This window comes from Pipistrellus kuhlii, unplaced genomic scaffold, assembly GCF_014108245.1.
Source record: "Pipistrellus kuhlii isolate mPipKuh1 unplaced genomic scaffold, mPipKuh1.p scaffold_m20_p_10, whole genome shotgun sequence".
In the NCBI taxonomy this organism is placed as follows: Eukaryota; Metazoa; Chordata; class Mammalia; order Chiroptera; family Vespertilionidae; genus Pipistrellus; species Pipistrellus kuhlii.
Genome location: NW_023425405.1, coordinates 46960266 through 46984682, shown reverse-complemented (window position 1 = coordinate 46984682; position 24417 = coordinate 46960266). Strand labels below are relative to the sequence as shown.

The following is a 24417-nucleotide window of genomic DNA, read 5'->3' as shown; positions in this document are numbered from 1 at the left end:
TTTTTTTTTTTATTGCATGTCACTCCTTTATTATACTGATCTGAAAAAGATGTAGTAGTTATGCTCAAAATGCTTTCTGGGCCCAAGTGGCAGGGCCAAGCAACCGGAACATGATTCAGAACTCACACACAGTGAAAGACCCCCCTGGACCTGATGCAGAGACATTTCACTGCCACGAGACAATACAGCTGGGGAGGGGTCCTGAAACAAAGCAGGATGCCTCCTACAGGTCAAGGAGCTCATCCCACCTTGGTGTGAGCCATGGCTTCTTTTGTGATGCCCACATGTGGGAATAGCTCAACCACCACTAAAAACCCCAGAAGGGTTTTTGTTTTGTATTATTTTATATAGATACTAGAAGCTCAGTGAATGAAAATCCATGCACTGCAGGGGGTTCCCTCAGACTGGCCTGCTCCCTCTCACAGTCTGGGAACCTTCGACACTGAGGTCAGGGGAAGGCAACGCCCCCATCACACCTCTGTTGCTACTACTGCCAGCAGCGCAAGCCTGGGCTGGCCATGGTTACCTGAGCATCAGGCAGGCCCTGGGCGTCTGGGTAGCTGCCATCCAAGGCTTGCCTGCACCTCAGGCTGGCCCAGGGCATCTGGGGAGCTGAGGGGACAGGGGGACTCTGGAGGCAGGCACGGGGAGCTGCTGTACTTGCCTGGGACCAGGCAGGCCATGCTGTATGCCTGGGTTCAATTCTGGTCAAGGGCACATGCCCAGGTTGTGGGCTCAAGCCCTAATAGGGTTCATGCAGGAGGCAGCCGATAGATGATTCTCTCTCCTCATTGTTGTTTCTATCTCTTTCTCCCTTTCCCTTCTTCTCTGAAATTAATAAAAATATATATTTAAAAAATAACAAAGGGCCTCTAAGGGCTGTAAAAATGGAAGACTTTTAGGAAGAAGAGTGGGGTAAGGGAGCTATTAACAAATGAAAAAAGAAAGGTCTATTTTATAACAGAACTCCTTTTGAGCAGAAGTGAGCAGCAGGGGTTTTTATCATGCAGATTGCATATAATTTCAGACTGGCTGATTAAGATTATATTTCCAGGAGAGGTTGAAGCAGCAGTTAGGTAAGGTATTAAATCTAGATTTGACATCAATGGCTTTAGCACAAGTGACACTATTTTGGGCCTCTGTTTGTTTGTTTGTTGTTTTGTTGTGTCTTGTTTGTTTGGTTGGTGTGTGTGTGTGTGTGTTTATTTTTGAAATAAATAACAAGTAAAAACAAATTCAGAAAAGTCATCTTGGAGTAAAACACTTAGAACTTGAAATATAAACTTGATTCTACCAATAGTTAGATTTATAATTTGGGAAAAGATAGTAATTTATTGAGTCTGTTTCTTCTTTTGTAAACTGAGAGTTTGGATTAAATGGGGTCTAGTTCTGGAAATAAGTTTTACATTTTACTTTAAAAATACATACATTGTTATTTTACAGATTATTGACACTTTAATTTTGTCCTCTAACACAAAATTATTTATGTACAAAAGAGAGTAAAGATTTCAAACCCTCTCAAAACAGGCCACTTGATATGCCATCCCCCCAAAATAGCATGGAAGAGGGTATGAATTCCTATATACCTAAACCAATAGATGAAAATTTATAATTTAAAGTGTAAAAATCCTCTCTGTTAAAATATCAAATATTATGAAAGAGTAATTTATAATTTAAAATAAACCTATCATGTTGATGGCAAGAAAAAAATGTTTTATCTTTAAATTAGATTTTAATATAAACCTCAATATGTAGTTTGTTCCACAGAATTAATGAATATACACCATGGCTTATTTTCCATTTGTTTTATTGATTTAATAAATAAGGATTCCAAATTGTACTTTTAAGAGCTATTTCAAAACGTTTGCATTTCAGTGCTTTTTATTTCCCATAATAACCTTAGTGCCCTGACATTTAATAAATCTTATAAATTAGTATAAAAATGTATCAGCCCACACTCCTGTTTTCTATGTGTCTGACTTACCTGTTGGGGATGCTGGAAGAAAAATATATTGATACCATAATTTCTTTGGAACAGTTGAGACTAATTATTGTTTAACAGAGACCTAAGTGTGTCTTAGAGTTGTTTTTTATTGATGCTCACAATCTCTCTGGGGACCATAAATTTGCTTTTCTTTGATCAACAAAGATTGGGGGAAAAGCACCAGAAGCAGCATACACAAAAGCAAAACAACTAAAAATTCAGCCTCTCCCAGTCTTACTCCTATTCAGCACATTTACTGCATTCTCTTAGTATGAAGAAGAGCCAGTATCTTAATTATAAGTCCAGGAGGAGTAAATAAATAAGAAGTTTTCACTCCTCCTCCACTGTCCTTGATCACATTCAACTTGAGAACGATTGGGATCCCTGGCTGAGTATTCAACAGAAAAATGCATTTGCAGATGGTTTTGCAGAACAGATTAGCACATGGGTCTTGCCCTTTACTAGCTGCGTACACTTGAGAAAGTTTCTGCATTTTTCTGTGACTCAGTTGTTTTCATCTGCAATGTATCCATTTTTAAAATTGCTTTTTTTGTTTCTAATTTTTAAAGATTAGATCTCAAGAATTTATTCATCCTACATAACCCAAATATTGTACCATTTGACTAACATCTTCCCATTTTCCCTACATCCTAGTCTAAATGTGGACTCTAAAAATACTTAAACTCATAACAGCAGAGTAGAAGAGCGGTTGTAAGAAAACACCTATTTTAACTGAACTTTAAGCCTACTTTTCAACACTACTTCTCCAACGAGGCAGCATCTGCCTTTCCAATATGGTGCTTTTGGGAAAAATACTCCTGTTGCTCTTTTCAAATTGTTTTGTGCTTTCTACCCACTATACTCTAAAAGAAAACAACAAATAAAGTAACTTTAAAACTTTAAGGGTAAAGTCGCTATTTATTTCTTCTCCATAAGTCTAATACTCAGTTCCTAGCACTTAAAACATGCTGAAACAAAGTATGTATTAAATGTTTACTTAATAAGCAAAATAATTATTATTGTTAAAGTTAGTAATTTTTAGTGATAGGTGTAGCTTTGATATTCAGGATACTATAAATCATCAATGAAGAGTCCATTGGCTTGGTGAGTCAGGAACATAGATTAAAAGGAAATGAGCTTTCCATGTGGGTAAAATAATCTTGAATTAATATATGTAATAAACCAGATATGACATGACTTGTTTACTCCCTAAAATATAATTACAGCATTTAGTATAATCTCCTTTTTTTAGTAGCATCACTATATAACTTGGCTGAGATATTTAATTTTTGAATGCCTAACGTATACTTCTGGGGGAAATTTTGGAAGAATCAACTTTGCCATCTAAGCTTTTCTTCTGTTCTCTAAACTGATATAGGGAAACATTTATTTTGTTTTCAGAAAGTAGAAGTAGTCAAAATGGCTACAGTTAATAAACTGAACAAAATCAAAATCTTTAGTTTTTCTAAAGACTTCACAGTTTTTTACTTAGAGGAAAGCTTTCCTCAGAGAAATATTTCTATAAATGACATGTTTAATGGGCAGAGTTTTAAAGAAATGTCTCATCTGCATGTAAGGAAGCATCTTTATTTGCAATAATTATTTCCAATTGGAAGGAGATGTAGAAATACAATTGTTCTTTTCCTGTAATGATGCCAAGTACGTATTGATGTTGAAACAGCAGTACTTTGCTTAATGAATTGAAATGATCAAGGCATTCTGACATTTTTATGAAGTCTTTGTTAGCTTATGTTCAAAATTTAATCCACCTACCATTTCAGTAGATTAGAAACAGAAACTGGGTTTTGATTTGCAAATTAACTTCATGTCATTATTATTATTTTAATATTTTAATCCAGAATAAATATATATTTCATTAACTAAAAGACAGAGCCATACGGCAAATAATGACAATAGTTAATTTCTATGTATTTAAGAAGGTTTCTCAATGGTATTTGACATGTTAAAACTAGATTCAACCTCAAGTCTCTTGATTCTAAATTCCTTTCCCACTGCACTCTATGATAAATTTCCTTATACCTCTTTTTATGTGTTCTTTTGCTGTGTTTCTGCTTCCTTCCCAATCATTATCTTTGATGTAGATACAACTACTGAAGTGTCCAACCAGCTCTGTAGAGGCTCACTTCAAAGCATAGCCAGAATCTGCCCCATTCCTTTACTGTCTTCTGCTCCTGGCAATGTGAACATGAATCTATGGACAATCTTGTAAACTAATCACTATTAAAGAGCTAATGCTCCACGTAGAAATTGTTTCAGAGCAATAAGTCATGCTAACATTAAGACTTTTAATAAAAGTGTAGTAGACTTTTTGGTCACCCTGGGCTTTACAATTCTTATATTGCTATATATCAGTGTTTCCCAAAGTGTGGTATGCATACCCCCAGGGGTACGGGAAGAGTTTGGTGGGGGTATGCACTTCACTGTGCTTAGCTGCGCCTAATACATCCATTTTTTATTTTTATTTTTGACAAGGGGTACTCAGCGTTACGAAAATTATAGAAGGGGTACACATATGTCAAAAGTTTGGGAAACACTTTTCAGAATTGAGTTCATGAATCCTCCTTGAAATATTAAAATTCTCCAATTCTCATTCTTAGTCTTCATTAATAGAGGTTACTTTGTCATTCTCATCCTGCATTTTTTAATTGCCCAAAGCAAGGTTCTTTATAGGTAAGCAGTGTGTTATCAAACCAAAATATACTGTCAAGCAAAAATGCAGGGAAAGACCATTAACTTTTTTTTAGCACAGATGAAAATGATACAATTCAAACTCACTCATAGTATCAAAAACAACATTAAGAAAAAAAAATCTAAAAATTCTGATTCTTGGTATTTCCTGGTGGTGACAATTTGACCATTAAAAATATTCAATCATGCTAATAATTTTTGAACATCAAAGGACAGCCTGGACTATGTTTCTAAAATATATTGCCATTTTTGTTTCATTTCCTAAAATATAAATAAAAACCAAAACCAAATGCTTATTAATTTTTGCAATTACTTATTACCCAATAATTCAATACAAAATAATTTGCACTTTTTTTTTTTTTTTAAGATCAGAACAATCCTCTCTCTCTGGGTTTAATTTATATTTGAGATTCATGTTTGTCTCCATAGAGATTAAATGACAGCAAATATTTGTGTGTCTAGACTTTTATTTCAACATACAAATTGTGTCCCCCAGTTTTAGATCAGATAAATGGCTAAGACAATGAGACAGGTATGAATGAAGGAGTGCTAGGCATAAACTAACTGTAGCTAGCCAGAGAGGAACAGATGGTGTACTTCAGAATTCTCAAAATAATAAGGAACATGCTATTTTATGTAAGTCCCTGGAACCTGGTCTTAAAAGCCTTACCAAGCTCTATGCTCTTGCTCCTGGCTCTTCCATCATTAGAATGTACGGCAGTCAGCCCTTCTTGAGAAGGTAAAGTTGGGTTCTTAACCTCAGTTGGTACTTTGTGACAAAACCCTGCCCTGAGTTGTTAGTTGGATGTGTAAATTAAAGCTGATAATAATATACTAAAGAACCCCAAACCAAAAATAGTCATCAGTGTGTCTTATTTGCCCCCAGGACTCTGGCTTTCCTTCCTGCTCCCTTATTGCTTCTGTCGAGGCTCCATCTGCTCCATCTGTTATGGTCCACTTAAAACGGCAGTGCTTGTTGGCCTAAGAAAAAGCTTGCCAAACCAAAGGCTTCCAGTAAGTGATTTTTCTGCTTAAAAAGTAATGTGATTTGTTCAGCCATCAAAGTCCAAATGTTTTTTAACTTTAACAAGTGCGTGTACATATATTATTGGGCCATGCAAGAGAAATTGTGTGGCTTGTCAGAGTCAATGATGCCTCTTGAAAAATTGTTAAGGAGACATCCAGAAAAGATTGGCAGACAAGTTAATTACTTAAGTAACTAACTTTTTTACGTCCATTTTTAATCTTGTTTACTTTGCTCAAAATTAGTGTCCCAGAAATAAACAAGTAATTATGAAAAGACATGGCTCTCCATTGCTATTTTGGTAGAAAAGTAAGTTGTTCTTTACACTGCCTCAATTGATTTTTCAAAATAATGTGTGAGGGGTATTTCATTCAAACTATGTAATTGCCTTGTTTTCAACTTAGGGAGGCATATAGAAAAATGCATTCCTAAAACAGAAGTAAATCTTATGTTTACTAGGGGTAGAAACTGTGTGTAATGGAAAGAATATTGACCTAGGATTCAAGACTGCTGAGTTCTGATTCTCACTCTATCACTTACCAAAGATGCTCTCCCATCAGCAACTATCAGTTTTCTAGGTCTCATTTTCTTAAACTGTAAAACAAAGGCTTTGAACTTAATTTTAAAATACTGTCAAATTCTAAAATTACTTTTACCTATTTTAATGTAATTAAGTATGCTTCCCCAAATATGCTTCTTTTACCTTTCTCAAGACCAGATTTTTTTTTTTAATTTCTCAAAACTAGCTTAGATTTTAAACTAGCACAGGGATAAAGGAAGGTAAGAAACTTGTTTTGGGTAAATGCAGATTACAATTCAGAAACTCTATCATGAATTATCAACTTTAATTTTACTAAAATCTTATCTTTTTTGCTCACTTAAAATTCAAATATTTTTAAAAGAATGGTATTAACTCAGTTTACTGAGAGCTACTTTACTGAAAGTGCAAGCAATGAGCAGATTCCTGTGTCACTTGTCAATCATCAGTTAATATGCGGTTTGATAGTAAATTCTAAGAAATCTCAAGCTGATAATAAGTTCATTTTCCTTTCTTACAAATATGCCACACACAAAAAAATAGAGAGAATGTAAATGACTTCTTTTCTTTTACTGTTTTATTGAGGTAAAATTTACATGCAATAAACTACTAATATCCTATATAATAAAAGGCTATTATGCAAATCAACTGAACAGCAGAATGACCAGTTGCTATGAGATGCACTGACCACCGGGGAATACACTCAATGCAGGAGCTGCCCCGTGGTGGTCAGTGCACTCCCATAGGGGGAGCACCGTTCTGCCAGAAGCTGGGCTCATGGCTAGCGAGAGCAGTGGCAGTGGCAGGAGCCTCTCCTGCCGCCTCCATGACAGCACTAAGGATGTCTGACTGATGGCCTGGGGAACGGGCCTAAGCCATCAGTCAGACATCCTCCAAGGGCTCCTGGACTGTGAGAGGGTGCAGGATGGGTTGAGGGACACACCACCCCATGCACCATTTTCATGCACCTGGCCTCTAGTATATACCGTATTTTTCGGACCATAAGATGCACTTTTTTTCTCCCAGAAGTGGGGGGAAAAAGTCCCTGCGTCTTATGGTCCAAATATAGCCTACACATATACTTAAAAAAAAAAGTTTTTTACTTGCCCGGCTCTGTGTGGTCTCTGTGTGCTTGCCCTGCTCTAAAATGGTTCTAAATGCTGCTGTTTACTTTACAGGGTTGATTACATGTGTTTATGACTGTGATGTTGGGTTTTAATGCACATAAAATATTTTAGGACACTATTTGTTTCAGAATCTTTTTTTCTTCATTTCCCTTCTCTAAAAACTGGTGCGTCTTATGGTCCGGAGCATCTTATGGTCCGAAAAATACGGTAGTATAATTTTATGTTTGGACGTATGTATTCCTGTGAATGCCTTGGTAATTATTATATTCTTCACTCCTGGAAGCTTCCATATGCCAGTTTGTAACTGTTTCCTACCCTCCCTTTTTATTCCCAGGCAACCATTGGCCTGCATTCTGGTTTCTGAACATTAGTATGCATTTTCTAAATTTTATGCCAATATTAGGTACAACATGTATTTTTTTTTTTGGAGGGGGTCTGGCTTTATTCACTCAATATATTTACTTTGAGATTTAGCACTGTTATTACTATGGTAAGACAATCCTCCATGAGTCTTTCAAGTTTTCTGCATATCTTATGAGCAGGGTCATTGGATGCATTTCTCCTGAATTGTCTTTGCAGGAATATTTGTATAGAGAAGAGACTTGGAAGGTAGATGTTTTCCACCATAGCAAAGAACAGGTTTGTGTGCTGTCCAGTTTGACAAAGTTTTAATCTTCCTACCGGGCAAATGATAAGCAGGCTTAATGCCTAATACAGGGTGGGGGAAAAGTAGGTTTACACTTGCGAGTGTGTGAAACAGAATTTATTCTTGTATGATTATTTATTAATTATTGCATTATTTTCCATATAGACCACTGTATGCTACCCTGGCTACTGCTATCACTATGCATAAGAAAGTCCTTGGTTTCTGATCCAGGAGACTCCTGTCTTCTGCCAGCATCCATAAAATTGTCCAGACTAACTTGTCAGCTGGCAGAGTAAAATCTCTGCTCTTTCACAGTTCTTGACAGTTCATTCTTCCTTTCTTTATTATTGACTATTAATTAATTTTATGGATGCACTTCAATTTGTAAGACTATTCATAAGTTAATGGATAATTGGAATATTTCTAATTTGGGACAATAACAAGAAAAAATAGCTGTTATGAACATTCATGTAAAAGTATTTGTGTAGCCAAAATCAGTTTTGCTCAATGGATAGGGCGTCAGCTTGGGGACTGAAAGGTCCCGGGTTCGATTCTGGTCAAGGGCATGTACCTCGGTTGCGGGCACATCCCCAGTGGGGGGTGTGCAAGAAGCAGCTGATCGATGACTCTCTCTCATCAATGTTTCTAACTCTCGATCTCTCTCCTTTCCTCTCTGTACAAAATCAATAAAATATATTTAAAAAAATAAAATAAATAAAGTATTTGTGTAGTCTATGCTTTTATGTATCTTTAGTAAATACTTAGGAATAGACTGGATGGGAACCCAGCCCCTTGTTGAGGTTGTAGACGGAGCTGCATGCGTTGGTGGTATCCTGAGCTGTGTTTGAGGCTGCCCATTGTCACTATGAAAGTTCTCAAGTTATGTGGGGCCAGAGACTGTGCTCAACAGGTGGGCAGGGCTGCTGGCCTGGTCCTTGCAGAATCAGCACTGTGGCTGTCCAGGTTCTCTGGCCAGACTTCCCAGATAGGCAAGGCTGGGGACTGAGAATTTGCTTCCTTAACAATGTGGGGCAATAGAACAGGCCCATGCAACTTTTTGGCTGGAGACCAAGACTAGACAAAGCTGCCAGTTGAGCTCCCTGGCCAGTTAGGAACACCAGCACACCCGCTGGCTAGGATCTCTGCTCTGCCACTATCAGTAGAAATGACGTCTGCTCAGGTCTGAGTGCTGGTTGCTACAAGCCCCACACCCCTCCAGGTCTATCTGATCCCCTTGGGTTGAGCACAGAAGATTCCCCTAGTGAAGGGGAAGGGGGCAAGACTGAGGCTTGAGTGAGCCTCTCCTTGTCCACCTTGGGTTCTCTTTTTCCCAGTGAGAACCATAGGTCCGGGGGCAGGGTGGGGGGGGAGGTTTGGAGGCAGTGCTGTGAGGCCAGAGCATAAGCGCTCCTCTCACCCTTCTATCGGTCCTTCTCAGCCTCTGTGTTTCAGGGGGTTGCTCCAGCTGCATCCATAGGTTCTGGGATTTTCTCAGTGATAGCTTATCTATTGATAGATACTAATTGATCTTGTGAGGGGGACTGAAGTCAGAATAACCTTTGTCCCCATCTTGATAGCTTAGGTCCTTGATAAATGCTGATACAGCCCAGTTGGGGCGCTGGTGGCAAGCTCACGAAGGCCCAGAAAGCTAGGCTGGTGTGACAGGATCCATGAAGTCCAAAAGGACACACACTACTGACGCACACAATGACATGGTGAACTTGTAAACCACCGTAACACGTGAAAGAGGTCAAACACAAAAGACTGGATCGTGTATGATTCCATTCATATGAAACTCTAGGAAAGGCACAGTTATCACGACTCAGAGTAGGTCAGCGTTGCCTGGGTCTGGCAGTTAGGGAAGGAAATTCATTTCAAAAGAAAGCTTTCAAATCATGCAAATGTTTTATAATATGTTGATCTTGTTTACAAAATTTCACACAATTACCCAAACTCAAGAAACTGTACATTTAAAATGGGTGAATTTTATTTCATGTGATATGTACCTTAGTAACCCTGGGAAAGGAAACCCAGAGAGAAAAGATTGGGAGGGTTAAGACCTGAACAAGATTGGACCATGAGATGTATCTATTATAACTCTTATAATATATGTCTTTCTAAGGTACTAAAAATTCTATAGCAAAAATGAATTTATAAAAAACTACAAAGCTAGCCAAAATAGAGGGGGGAGAGGGGGGCGGCAAGAAAAAAAAAAAAAAAGTTCTTCACCTATTTGATTAGGGAGAGGAAAGTGGCCAAAAATAATTTCAAAGGGTCTCTGCTAGCCAAATTCCATGTTAATTCCTATAATTGGTAGGCCCTATTTGGCACACACAAAAAATTTAGCATGTAGTAAGCATAGATTTTAATTTGATAGCCATTAATTTGTAAATAGAAACACAAATAGAAGGATGTTTATCCAAAGAGCCAATAAATAGCATTTACCAAGCATTGCTTCCCTCCTTCCCTCCTCCCTTCCTCCCTCCCTCCCCTTCCTTCTTTCCCTCCCTCCCTTCCTCCCTCCCTTCCTCTTTTTCTCTCTCTCTCTCTCTCTCTCTCTCTCTCTCTCTCTCTCTCTCTTTTTCTTTATATATTTTTGATAATAATCTTTTTTAAGTTGCTATCATTTTTAGGATTTAGTTCCATACCATTTTTTTTTTTGCCTGTTGATAAATGGAAGGTGATTATCCTATATAATTAATTAATAATATGCAAATTGACCCTCACATCCTCACAACATGGCTGCCTACAACCAGACTGGCAGGGAGGCTAGTGAGGGCCAACCAAATGACTGAAAAATAGGCTGTGTGGGGCGACCAATGCCAGCAGGTGGGGCTGTGAGGGGCGGCCAGGCCAGCTGGGGGACAGTTAGGGGCAGCTAGGCAGGCAGGTGAGCGATTAGGAGCTAGCAGCCCAGGATTGTGAGAGGGATGCCTGACTGCTGGTTTAGGCCTGATCCCCAAACATCCCCTGAGGCATTGGAGAGGGTGCAGGCTGGGCTGAGGAGACCCCCCCCTCCCCCAAATGCATGAATTTCATGTACTAAGCCTCTAGTCTTAGTTATATTTCTCTTTTTTTTAATTTTTGTGTTTATTATGTACAATATAAACTGTTTCACTATCTTATATTCATAATTGTTATATTCTATTGTCAACTAAACTTTTATACTTTGGACATTTTAAAATTTTATATATATTTAACTGAGGTAAAATTGACATATAACATTATATTAGTTTTAGTTGTACAACATAATTCAATATTCGCATACATTGCAAAAAGATCACCCCAATAAATCTGCAGGCACCCAGCATCAGCCCCGATTGCTTGGGAACTCCAGTGGATGTGAGTGGCAGCAGCTGGCACCGAATGCCCCTCAGGGCTTCTCCACACACACACACACACACACACACACACACACACTCCCCCCGCTCTTGAGGGGCAATTGTGGCCGGCATCTGCCTCTCACACTTGCTGCTGGAAACAGCTCTGCTTGCACCCACAGCTAACGCTGAAGCTGCTGCTTGCTCCCACTGCTGGTGCCCACTGGGAGCGAGCAGCAGCTTCAGCATTAGCTGTGGGTGCGAGCACAGCTGTTTCCAGCAGCAAGTGTGAGAGGCAGATGCCGGCCACAATTGCCCCTCAAGAGCGGGAGGGGGTCGGGGGGAAGGTGGAGAAGCCCTGAGGGGCATTCGGTGCCAGCTGCTGCCACTCACTTCCACTGAAGTTCCCAAGCAATGGGGGCTGGTGCTGGGTGCCGGCAGTGGGTGCGAGTGGGGCCTGCACCAGCAGCAGGTGTGAGTGCCTGGCAGGATGTGATGCATGGGAGCAAAGAATTTTCAGTTACCACCAGAGGCTCATTCCAATTACAGTGATCTGCACCCTGCCTTGGTCTGGTGCCTCCACTCACCTGCTCCACCATCCCATCATGGCTGATGCCACCATGTTTTACACATGCCCCCTAGTGGTCAAGCATATCATAGCAACTGTTTGTTCAGTCGTTCTGCCATTCAGTCTATTTGCATGATAGTGTTTTATATATATATAGAAAGTCACCATGCTGTACATTGCATACCATGACATAATTATGTTATTACTGGAAGTTTGTACCTTTTGACCCTTTACAACCATTTCTCCCACCACCCACCAACCCCTTCTGACAATCTCCAGTCTGTACTCTGTATCTATGAGCTTGATTTTTTGTGTGTTTATCTACTTTTTATTTCTTCTGGTAGAGTTCGCATGAAGTTCCAGTTTCAATTTTTTGAGGAATCTCCATACTTTTCTCCATAATGGCTATATCGATTACATTCCCACCAAAAGTGAAAAAGTGTTCCTTTTTCTCGACAACCTCAGTAACATGTGTTGTTGTGTTTTTAGTAATAACCATTCTAACAGCTGTGAAGTGATAGAGCTCACTGTGGGTTTAGTTTGCATTTCCCTGGTGGTGAGTGATATTGAGCATTTTTTCATGTGTCTATTGGCCATCTGTCTGTCTTCGAAAAAAATGTCTATTTAGCTGAAACCGGTTTGGCTCAGTGGATAGAGCGTTGGCTTGCGGACTGAAAGGTCCCAGGTTCGATTCCGGTCAAGGGCATGTACCTTGGTTGCAGGCACATCCCTGGAAGGGGGTGTGCAGGAGGCAGCTGATCAATGATTCTCTCTCATTGATGTTTCTAACTCTCTATCCCCCTCTCTTCCTCTCTGTAAAAAATCAATAAAATATATATTTTTTTAAATGTCTATTTAGATCTTCTGCCCATGTTCAAATCACATTGTTTTTGTTGTTGTTTGTTTGGTTTGCTTTTGAGTTGCATGAGTTCTTTATATAGTTTGGATATTGACCACAAATCAGATATGTAATTTTCAAATATTTTCTCCTCTTCAGTAAGTTGCCTTTTTTTCTGTTGAAATTATCTATTATTTATTTGTATGCAATTTGAGGTGAGGTGTCAATTTCTTAGAAAAGTAATTATCCTATAATAATTTATTGAAACTCCATTTTTTTTTCACACTATCCTCAAAACTATTTACTTCTGTCATAAGAACATGATTTGTTTCATGGTACTTTATGTTGTCCCCCAACTATTTTTCCCCCCAGAAATATCTTAGCTAAAGTTAGCCATTTATTATTTGATGTAAACTTCATAAGTTAATTTACCTTGTCAAAATCCAAAGCAAACAGGCAAACTCTTGTAAATTTTAATGGTCTATAGATCAGGTTGGGGACAATTGGTATCTAAAATATTGCAACATGAAAACCATGAACCTGATAAATCTCTCCAATTACTTAACGTCTTTTTATTGCATTTGAACATTTAATTTTTATAGATATTTATCTTAAAGACTTTTGTTAGATTTAATTTTGTTTTGTATTTTGATACTTTAATAAATATTATCTTAAAAACTATATTTTGTTAAAAATGTAGTTGGTTTTTTAATAATATTATGTTCAGCAATAATGATAAATTCTTTGAATAATTCTAATAATTAATTTATACTTTCTCTTGATTTCCTAGATGGAAAATAATATCATCTGAGAGTGATGAGTGTTTGGTGTCTTTCAGTTTTCTATTCCAATACTGTGTTGGTTATTCAAATATTTGAATAATTTTTGTACTTTAAACTGTCTGATTTTGTTTCCCATGTTGAACTAAAAATTAGTGCCCATTTCTTTTTTGGAGGGTATATATTTTGGATTTCTTTTCCCGGAAGCTTTTGTGAAGCCTGTTTGAATACAAGTATCTCAAAACAGAATCTGAATTTGCTTCTTAGGGCACTATAAACTGAAAATACTTCAAGCTAAAAGTTTTACCTTGATTTTTTTTTTTTTAGACCAACCACATAAAGATATTCCATTTGACAACTGGATCATGGTTATGACTTATTAGGGGAGTTTTGTTTATTTTTAAATCTGCATTTAGCTCTTAGATTTTTTTTAAAATATATTTTATTCATTTTTTACAGAGAGGAAGAGAGAGGGATAGAGAGTCAGAAACATCGATGAGAGAGAGAGACATCAATCAGCTGCCTCTTGCACACCCCCCACTGGGGATGTGACAGCAACCAAGGTACATGCCCTTGACCAGAATCGAACCCGGGACCTTTCAGTAGGAAGGCCAATGCTCTATCCACTGAGCCAAACCAGTTTTGGCAGCACTTAGATTTCTTAAAGAAGCAGACTCATTTCTAGTTTCTTCTTTACATAAGGCTATAATCTTTTAATGTCTCACTATGGGAGTGAAGTTGCTGCAATTAGTTTCTCCACTATGGAAAAGGTGGTTTCTGGGTTCTCTCTTTTCCCACTATCTTCACAACAAGAAATAAGACCAGTCTTCGAAAATGCCTTTAGGATGAGTTAGCTCTTTAATATCTTAGCAGCTCAACATTGCCTTTTAAAAGACTTTTAGTATATTTTATTAAACCTTGTTTTTTTAATCCAAAGGTCATTCAATGTATCTACTCTCCCAAGCAGCAGAAAATTGGAGTACTTAGTCTTCACAAGACTATCTAAATTCCATGCTTCAGAAGTCAAGGGAAAATTATTTATAAATTTTTAAATATTACTTAAAAGATGAAGATGATTTTTAAGACTTATAAATTAACAGAATTAAATATATACTTGAATAATTTATAAGCCTATTAGCTAGGGAGATAATTATATCCAATTCAAAAACAAATATATTACATCTACTTTATATAAAATTGTCACTTTTTTATACATGACAACACAAATGTAGAGAACAAAAAGGAGCCAAAAGTTGTTAAGAAATACAGATGAAAGAATTATTATATTTGGCATTAGAGAACATTTTTATCATGATTTGATTCAATGAGTATGAATTTAATTGTGCACTGCTTTTTTCTACCAGAGAAAAATCATTCAGATTCTACTTTGGTTTAAAAAGGAAAAACATTATAAAATATCTCTTAGAACATCTCCATCCATTCCATTTACTTTTATATTTCCCATCATTCCTTTATATTTTTAAATGACTGTAATAATGAATATATAATCTCAGTATGAACTCTGAACCTTCATAAAACTTGAGAGGAGGTCAGGTTTTAAATACAATCTTTGAGGACTTTTAAGCTTCTGCCTGGTACTTTTGCTCAACTGACTATTTTTGAAGCTAAGAAACTGTCTGTGAGTTGTCTATTATGTGGATAATGCTTCTACCCTAAAAACAGAAATTTACTAAGACTTTCTCATTAATATTTCTTTCTAGATCTTCTTCAAATGTGTGTATTTCACAGAAACATATCATAATTGTACCCCATCAGGAAATGCAGAGAGGTTTTAGTTTATCAAATACCATATTAGGCTCTAGAATGGTCCAGATATTCCTGTGGGGAGGGCTGGGAAGGAGGGTGGGGGGAGAAGGTTGGACATGCCACCTTTAGCATCTTTACTATTTATTTTATTTTAAAACTTATATCAATTACCCATTTCAATATCAATGCTTCTTTATAGATTTACTATTCCATTTTATGACCTTCAATATAAATTTGTGGGGAAGATGTTATGGACTGTACTGCTTAAATTTGAACATGATCTATGGATTTGAGTTTCTTGCAAGAGAACAAAGACAAAAAAAAAAAAAAAAAAAAAAAAAGACCAAAGAGCAAAGTTCAGGTTAGGGTTTAGTTCCAAAATATTCATCTTATATATCATCATGGGAAAGGAAATATAACTTGAGAAATTTGAAACAGCTTATATATAAAGCTTCTTGATAGATTTTCCATATCTTAAGGAAGGTGACAGCAATAGCTTCATTTTTTAAATAAACAGTTTTGGGAAGTCTTAGAGCCTTTGAAGAAATTATTTAAAATAAAGAAGCATACAGAGTACCTCATATGTCAACAGATTATTGGAGAGGGTAGGTAAAATCTTGCTGTGAATTTATGTTCCAATAAAACCTCAGGTCAAAATAACAAAATAAAAATAATAATAATTCTATCCCAAAGTCCTTTGCATAAAAGCATATTGCAATATATAAAAGTTAACAGCATCATATTTCACAGAGGACCTTTTATTGTTTTTGTTAACTGGATTTGATTGAAATTCATAGGGGCACAGATTACTAAAAATTAAATTGAATGCATGTGCTTTTCCAGAAGCAAATTCATCTGTGAAGCAGATGGAAAATATAGTCAAATGTTATCTCTGAATGTGCTATTATGGAATATGGCAGAAATTATGACCCTGCTCATGCTGAAGCCCATTACTTTATATCATGATAGTAGCTAATCTATTATACAATCAATTCATTATTAATATTGGATTTTAAACCAAAGTAAATCTCTAATGTTGCATAGAAGAACCGTGGAGAAGAAATCAACCATGCTGGCTCGGGTAATACCTTTCTGATGAAATACCTTGAATTGCATACCAATCATAATGCAAACTGCACTTAAAAGGTTAGTGACTATGGCTCCTCTGAGGACAGGAGTAAAGGATTACCACTGTTTTCTGTTTCAAGGGGGAAAATAAATGGAATGTCATGAACCAAATTTCTTTCTAGGTTTTAGCAAAATGAATATGAATTTAATATATCACAAAAGCAGATAATAGGTTCACTTTCACTCTGAATTAGAAAATACTCTCCTTTGTATTCTAAAACTGTAGAACCTCCTACAGGGAAAAAGTAAGTAACCAGGTAGTCATCAAGTAGGTTTGAGTTGTAAGTTACGATTTCTCAATTTACATCCCAGTCCTGTCCCAATCCTAAGCAAGCCTCCTCCCAAGGGTCTGTTTTCTCAATTGTAAAATGGAAGAATTCAACTGAAAATATCTAAAAACCCCAACACTGGCTATGGATCTCTATTCTTCTTCATGGCCTTTAGGTAGGAGGGTTTGGGATAACAAGGACCAGGTTTTAAACTTCTTTTATCATCTATTGCTGTGAACAAAATATCTCAAAAGTTTGTGACTTAGGACAACAGTAATTTTTTTTTAATTGCTCACAATTTTAATACTTGGGCTCAATAGGGACAGTTCCTCTCTTTTACATGGCATCAATTGGGCTAATTTGACTGATGCAGCTTCAACTCCTGGATGGCCTCACTTGCAAGATGGCCATTTTTGTTGTTGTTGTTGTTTGTTTGAAGTATTACAAATAGTAGTACATATGTCTCCTTTTTCCCCCTTTGACCTCCTCCCGGTCTTCCCTACCCCCCAGGACATGCCCTCATCTGCCCCCTCCTCCACCCCAGAGTCTTGTATCCATTGGTTATGCTTATATGGCCAATTTGATTCTTACTATTGGCTGGAAGTTCAACTAAAGCCATTGAATGAGGCTTTAGCTCTCCATGAGATCTCTCCTGTGGTTGGGCTGGGCTTTTCACAGCATTGTGGTCTCAGAGTAGTTGAATTCCATACATGATGGCACACTGTCACTAAAGTACAAAAGCAGGTGCTGCTAATGCGTCTTAAAACTTAAGCTTAGATCTCCCAGAACTAGCAAAGTGTCCTGTCACTTCTGCCAAGAAGACTTGACTTAGATAACAGGTTCAAATTCCAGAAGATAAGACTATAAAAGGATGTAAATACAGGAATGCAGCATCACCCAGGCTGCATGGCTCTTGGTTAAGCCCACGTCTTTGTGTATTTATCTGTTTGTTTATTTATTTACTTATATCTTTGTCGTTGAGAGTTTTACATATATCGCCTTTATTCGCCATTGACCCCTTCTAACCCAGCACTGACCCAGGCCTTCACCCCCCCACATTGTCTGTGTCCTTTACCTCTTTTATATAATAAAGAGGTAATGTGCAAATTAACCCTCACACCCTCACAAGATGGCTACCTACAACCAGGATGGCAGGGGGGTTAGTGAGGGATGACCAAACAACTGAACAAGCAGGCTGAGTGGGGTGACCAGTCCAGCACGGGGACAGTGAGGGGCAATCAGGCTGGTAGGGGGCCAGTTAGGGGTGACCAGGCTCAGGGGGCAGGTAGGGGTGACCAGGCTGGCGGGGGGAGAGGGGGCCAGTTAGAGGCAACCAGGCAGGCAAACAGGTGAGTGATTAGGAGCCAGCAGTCCAGGATTGTGAGAGGGATGTCCAATTGCTGGTTTAGGCCCAATCCCAGGAACTGGGCCTAAACCGACAACCAGACATCCCTCGAAGGGGTCCCAAATTTGAAGAGGGTGCAGGTTGGGCTGAGGAGGACTCCTCCATGCATGAATTTCATGCACTGGGCCTCTAGAATATTTCACTTAATAATACTCACTTAGCATAATACATAGCCCACTTGTTTATAAGATGAAATGTGTGCATATTTAATACTTTTTTTTTTTCATATTTAATACTTTTGAAACTGTATCTTTGCTATCATTTCAAAGATTTTTTTAAAAGTTGTCTATTTTACTTTTTTTTTTAGTCTTGTTATGAATTTTAACAAATTTTCCCAAAATCTTTCGGATACTTCATTTTTGTCATACTTCTTGAATTAGTTAGTTACATATTAAACATGTCTTAATGTATTGATGCGAGTTTATATTTTTTGAGTGATAATAATTTGAAAGTGGAATATTTCAAATCTTTTAGGCAATGATGTCACTTCCTTTTAGACCCAAGAGGTTTTTTTTTAATATATATATATATATATATATATATATATATATATATATACACACATTTATCATTAAGGGAAGACATTTATTCTCTACTTCTGATGTACTTACACATCACATACATTGGAGCTCCTTTTGATGCTCTTAAATTCTTGTTTTGTTTAATTTATAACATGTCCCAGCTTATCACATTTTCATGATTTCCTATACATTCACTCCTCCTGTATTTCCATATTATCCTATGATTGCTTTTACTTTGATGTGTATTTTCCCCCTGAATATTTTAATATTAACAAAAGTTTAAAAGAGTTGTTAGTAGTTCAAGGATGTAAGAATGTTCTCTCTTTGAACTTAATATTTGAAATGAGTTGTAAAAGCATTGACTGGAGCCACATTTTAGGGTTGCAGATAGATTAGAATATCTACTAATACCAAAGATGGTAAGGAAGATTTTCATGATAATCCACTTTTATGACTAAACCAATAAAGCTTAAGAAATGAAGAAGGAAAGGAAGAAAGGAAATCCTGAGTATGCATAAGTGCCTCCAATGTTTTAATTATACCATATACTATCACCTGAAGAGCATGTGTGTCTGGGGAGGAAAAAAATCCCTTGGAGAATTAGGATAGATAACTAGACAATGTTTCACAAAATCTGGACATATCCTAGAAATAAAATAAGATTATTTTTATATAATTTACTAAACTTCAAATGACAGAGCTGTTGTATAAAGTGAGGTAAGTATGGCAAAGTTTGTTGAGTCTCGGGTATTTACATTATTAGCATTCTGAAAGAAGGTACAAGAAGAATACAGAAGTAATTATAGAAATCTTGGAAGCCACTCATTTAAAACAGGGTTGTATTAAATGTTGGTCTGTTGTGAGGAGGTGTGTTCTGAACAGACACTACTTAAAAAGGTAACATTTTCACTTGTTAAATTAGTGGATGCTTTTGGTTAGAATGTATTGAGGCAATGTGAATGCAAGAAAACAATGACAATCAATAACCTTTGAAATACTAGAGAAGTGCTGGGGGTAGAGGGGGCGAGCAGAGGGGAGGAGAGGAGTGGAATCCCTATGGAAAACATTTTAGGAAAACCAATTCTGGGTAGGGAAAATGAAAAAAAAAAGTTTAAATAATTTTTTTTTAAATGTAGCAGAATTGTTATTTGGTACCTTCTTGGTAATGAAGTATGGATAGAAAGAAAACAAGTAGGGAACCCGTTTACATCTTGAAATTTTCTAAAATTAAAAAGAGTAGTGAAAAGCAGAAAAAGAAACAAGATAGGCATATTCACAGCTAAAGAAAAAATTGTGACAGAAAAGGACATTTCTCCTGGCACTGAAGTAGCGTTAGCTCTGAAAGGCATTAAAAAGGTAAAAGCCAAGGCAGCTAGTTCCAGGTTACCTTAGGACCGTGGTCTGCAAACTGAGGCTCGCGAGCCACATGCGGCTCTTTGGCCCCTTAAGTGTGGCTCTTCCACAAAATACCAGTCTGGGCGAGTCTATTTTTTTTTTTTCTTCTCTTTTCCCTTATTTTATTTTATTTTATTTATTTTTTTATAATATCTTTTTTTTAAATTATTATTTTTGTACATATACCAATGTCCCCCCCACCCCGTACATACCCTCTCTCCCAGAGTTTTGTGTCCATTGGTTGTACTTATATGCATGTATACAAGTCCTTCAGTTGATCTCTTATCTCCCCCAGATCTCCCCAACCTCTCCACTGTAATTTGACAGTCTGCTTGTTGCTTTACTGTCTTTATATCTCTCTTTTGATTCTTCAGTTTATAATGTTCTTTATCATCCATAAATAAGTGAGCTGATGTGGTGTCTCTCTTTCATTGACTGGCTTGTTTCACTCAGCATGATGTTCTCCAATTCCATCCAGGTTGCTGCAAACGATGAGAATTTTTTCTTTTTTATGGCTGCATAATATTCCATTGTGTAAATGTACCATAGTTTTTGGATCCAATCATCTGCTGATAGGCACCTAGGCTGTTTCCAAATCCTAGCTATTGTAGATTGTGCTGCTATGAACATAGGGATACATATATACTTTCTGATTGATGTTTTTAGCTTCTTGGGATATATTCCTAAGAGTGGGATTACTGGGTGAAATGGGAGTTCTATTTTCAGTTTTTTGAGGAAGCTCCATACTGTTCTCCATCGTGGTTGCACCAGTCTACATTCCCACCAGCAATGCACGAGGGTTCCTTTTTCTCCGCAACCTGGGCGAGTCTATTTTGAAGAAGTGGCGTTAGAAGAAGTTTAAGTTTAAAAAATTTGACTCTCAAAAGAAATTTCAATCGTTGTACTGTTGATACTTGGCTCTGTTGACTAATGAGTTTGCCGACCACTGCTAGGATAATGGGGTCTCTATTGCTTCCAATCTTTCTACACTTTATCCAACATACTGAAAAGATTACAAGAGAAGTTATTAAAACACCAATAACTTATAGCCTATTCAGAGACAGAGGATATTATAAATTCCAATTTACGAGTAAAAGAGGAAATAAGCATCTGAGACTGGAGCTGATACTGGAGCCCACATGTGTGGAGTCTGGAGGAGCTACACAGAAGTGTGGGTGTGGGTGGTAGTGGTGAAATCCAGGAAACATTATCAAGGATTCACCTCCTGAAACAGAGAACCCTACAATGAGCGAAGACTCTCGGCTACAGGAATAAAGAGAAGGGCTTGGAAAGGCAGTCTTAGAAGAGTATCTTGGAAGAGAATTAGGTATAGGGATGCCTTGTAATGTATCTGCATAGTTCAAAGCCTATCTGCAGGGAATCCTGGGAGTCTGGTACATTTATTAGAATGATTGATGAGAAACTCTCTGCACACATTCCTGCATGTGCAGGTCTGAGCAATGGGCTGAATCGCAGCATCTGTGTCTGCCAGCCTCTCTCTCACAGTGTGAGAATGACATTTCTTGAGTTCAGAGCCTCAAGTGTGTACACACTGCACAGGGTGATGCTACCTCTGATAATTCCTGTCTCAGAAACCTCTTTCAACCATTCTTACATATCCTTCACCCAAATTAGGTCGCATGTCCTCAAAGAGGGCCATGTATTTTACTTAGCCTAGTCTCTCTGGCCAGTCACTGGCCATGGATACAAGAATGATTGGTTCTTACCCTTAAGCCAATCAAGCCCACTCTGAGAGCCCAGGAAGGGGACATTTTCATCTGATGCACAAGTGCTTTGTGGGTGAGGGAGAGGTGAGGGACTAAACTCTCTGATAAGAAAAATGGATGCTGATTTGGGAACCAACATTTTCCAGGAAAGTCTACATTAATAAAATCAAATTTCTGATCTCCTGCACCATTACATGTTTTCTCATATCCCACCACTGGTCCACTTCAGTTTATGTCTGTTCTACAATATATCAATTCTAGAGAGCTTTCCGGTTAAAATATTCCCTAGTGCTCTGTGAAAATTCATGCAAGACTAACTCCTAACAAAGTAATAAAAATGAAAGCTTTGAAACTCAGTAACCTATTGCACTTCCCAGGGATGGATGATCAGAAACTATCTGTGGAGCAAGCATTCTGTCACAATGGCGGAAAGGACAAAGATTATAAAGCAGGGATGGCAATTGTCCAGCGATTAATCCAGCCCCAATTGTTTCCTGAGTATTTTGCCATTTCTGTGTGCAAAGCAGTAATTATCATTGTTTAGAGCAGGCAAATCATTTTGGCCTCCTCTTGGAAACTTTTAAAAGACAAAACATATTTTGTACAAGGTTTTGTCTTTCTCTGAGTTTATTTCTTGCTGAAACTAAACATCTTTTGATATTTCTTCAGTCATGATAGATCTTAAAGTAATGCCCAAACATAGACTACTGTAATATTATCTACAAAACCCAACTTGTGGTTATTTAATAACATTTATATATATACATTTAGTTTCTTACCATGTCATAGTATTGATACCAAATGTTTTGATTGGAACCCAGATTCTTTGTCCGCCAGAAAAGAAGAATGAATCCAGGGACAGAGGGTGGTATAGCAACGGTGGATATTTATTGAAGAATAAGTACAGACACCCACTTGGGGAGAGGGAAAGAGTCCCACAGACTGGACTCCCACATAGGGAGGGGAAAATGGTCCCACTGAGTTCTTTTTCCCCTCTGGCTTATAGAGGCTGCAGATCCTGGTGCCTTGATAGTTCCCTCTGATTGGTCACTGTTCCCTTAGACTGGTCACAATAGTAACTCCTGGGCTCAGAGTTACTCCCTCTCCTGCCTTATTGTTTTCCTATTCCCTTGGGGCTTTCTTCTTCTCCCTCCCAATGAAGGGCTTCCTTCTCTTTGTTCTGTAAATATAGACCTTCTGCTGTTCCCAGCTCCCTCATTCTATGGAGATGTACCTGTTGCAGCTTTTCAGCTCCCTTATTCTATGGAAATGTACCTTCTGCTGCTCTGCAGCCCTGTGCTTCCTCCCTGGTCCCCTTAATTTCTAAATTTTCTAAGACCTATCTTTTTCACCTCCCCAAATTCCTGTTTCAATACATTATATGCATATTTGTTGTTATAACTAGGAATGTTGTATATGGGAAGAAAACACTTATAAGGGTTAGTTAATAGGAATAGAATGTGTTAAGTCAGTTAATTCAAGGTAACATATCTCTAAGACATTATAGAAAAGCTGGTAAGAAGAGAAGAAACACAGTTTGTTGTCAGGAAGAAAAGGATATAAATGAGGCCAGTCAGGCCCACCTGGGGGGAGCTCCAGGCAGGCATTTGAAAGGACAGAAAGTACCGTATTTTTCGGACTATAAGACGCTCTGGACTATAAGACGCACCAGTTTTTAGAGAAGGGAAATGAAGAAAAAAAGATTCTGAAACAAATAGTGTCCTAAAATATTTTATGTGCATTAAAACCCAACATCACAGTCATAAACACATGTAATCAACCCTGTAAAGTAAACAGCAGCATTTAGAACCATTTTAGAGCCGGGCAAGCACACAGAGACCACACAGAGCCGGGCAAGTAAAAAAACTTTTTTTTTAAAGTATATGTGTAGGCTATATTTGGACCATAATACGCAGGGATTTTTCCCCCAACTTCTGGGGGGAAAAAAGTGCGTCTTATGGTCCGAAAAATACGGTAATAGAGAGCAGATCATTAGGGGAATGGATTTGGATTTGGGATGAAAACATAATACTGTATTTCAGTGTTCAGAAACACAGTATTGCAAACCTGTTTTTATTAAAGAAAACATGAGGTTCTGAGAAAAAGAAGAGATACTCTCCTAGGGGCAGCATATCCAGTAGAGGAAGTAAGAAAATTATCAGAATACCATATCTTAATCAAGCAGCATGTTGATTCTGCATAGACTGCTGGCCTATCTCCTACACTAAGGTTCAATTAATAGCTGGTGCAGAATGAATGCTACCCTTTCAAAGCAGAGTGATAATCAACATAAAACTAACCCGGGGCTCTCGCTGGCTCCTCACCCAGCATCCATTTCCCTATTTTCAAATGACATCCTGAATTACTTATGAGTAGTTTTCCTCCTCACACAGTTCCCACATCAGTGGAAGTCAGTGCTACTACCTTTTCAGTGATCAGCTCAGTACATCTGTCTATGCAATTAGCACATGCTCTTCTTCTGGCAGCACCAGTTGGTTCGGCAATGGATATGTGACACAATTTAAAACATGGTACGCAAAGAGAAGTTTGACAGGGAGGGTGAGATTGCTGCTCAAAGAGAAGAGAGCTGCATCTCTTCCTCTGGACAGGTAAGTTTTTGAAGCCTGGGTTGCTTGTAGCCCATCTCCAGGTACAACGGTAAAAAGGTAAAT

The 24417-nt window shown here is 37.8% G+C and overlaps 1 long non-coding RNA gene across 1 annotated transcript; it reads right to left on the bottom strand.

Moving 5' to 3' along the window:
* On the bottom strand, positions 1–23632 carry LOC118711377. The gene is made up of 3 exons (XR_004985686.1): positions 23613–23632; positions 14882–14890; positions 1–354 (listed from the first exon to the last, which is right to left on the bottom strand). It is a non-coding gene; the product is annotated as an uncharacterized LOC118711377 (long non-coding RNA).
* Between the last annotated feature and the right edge of the window lie 785 nt (positions 23633–24417).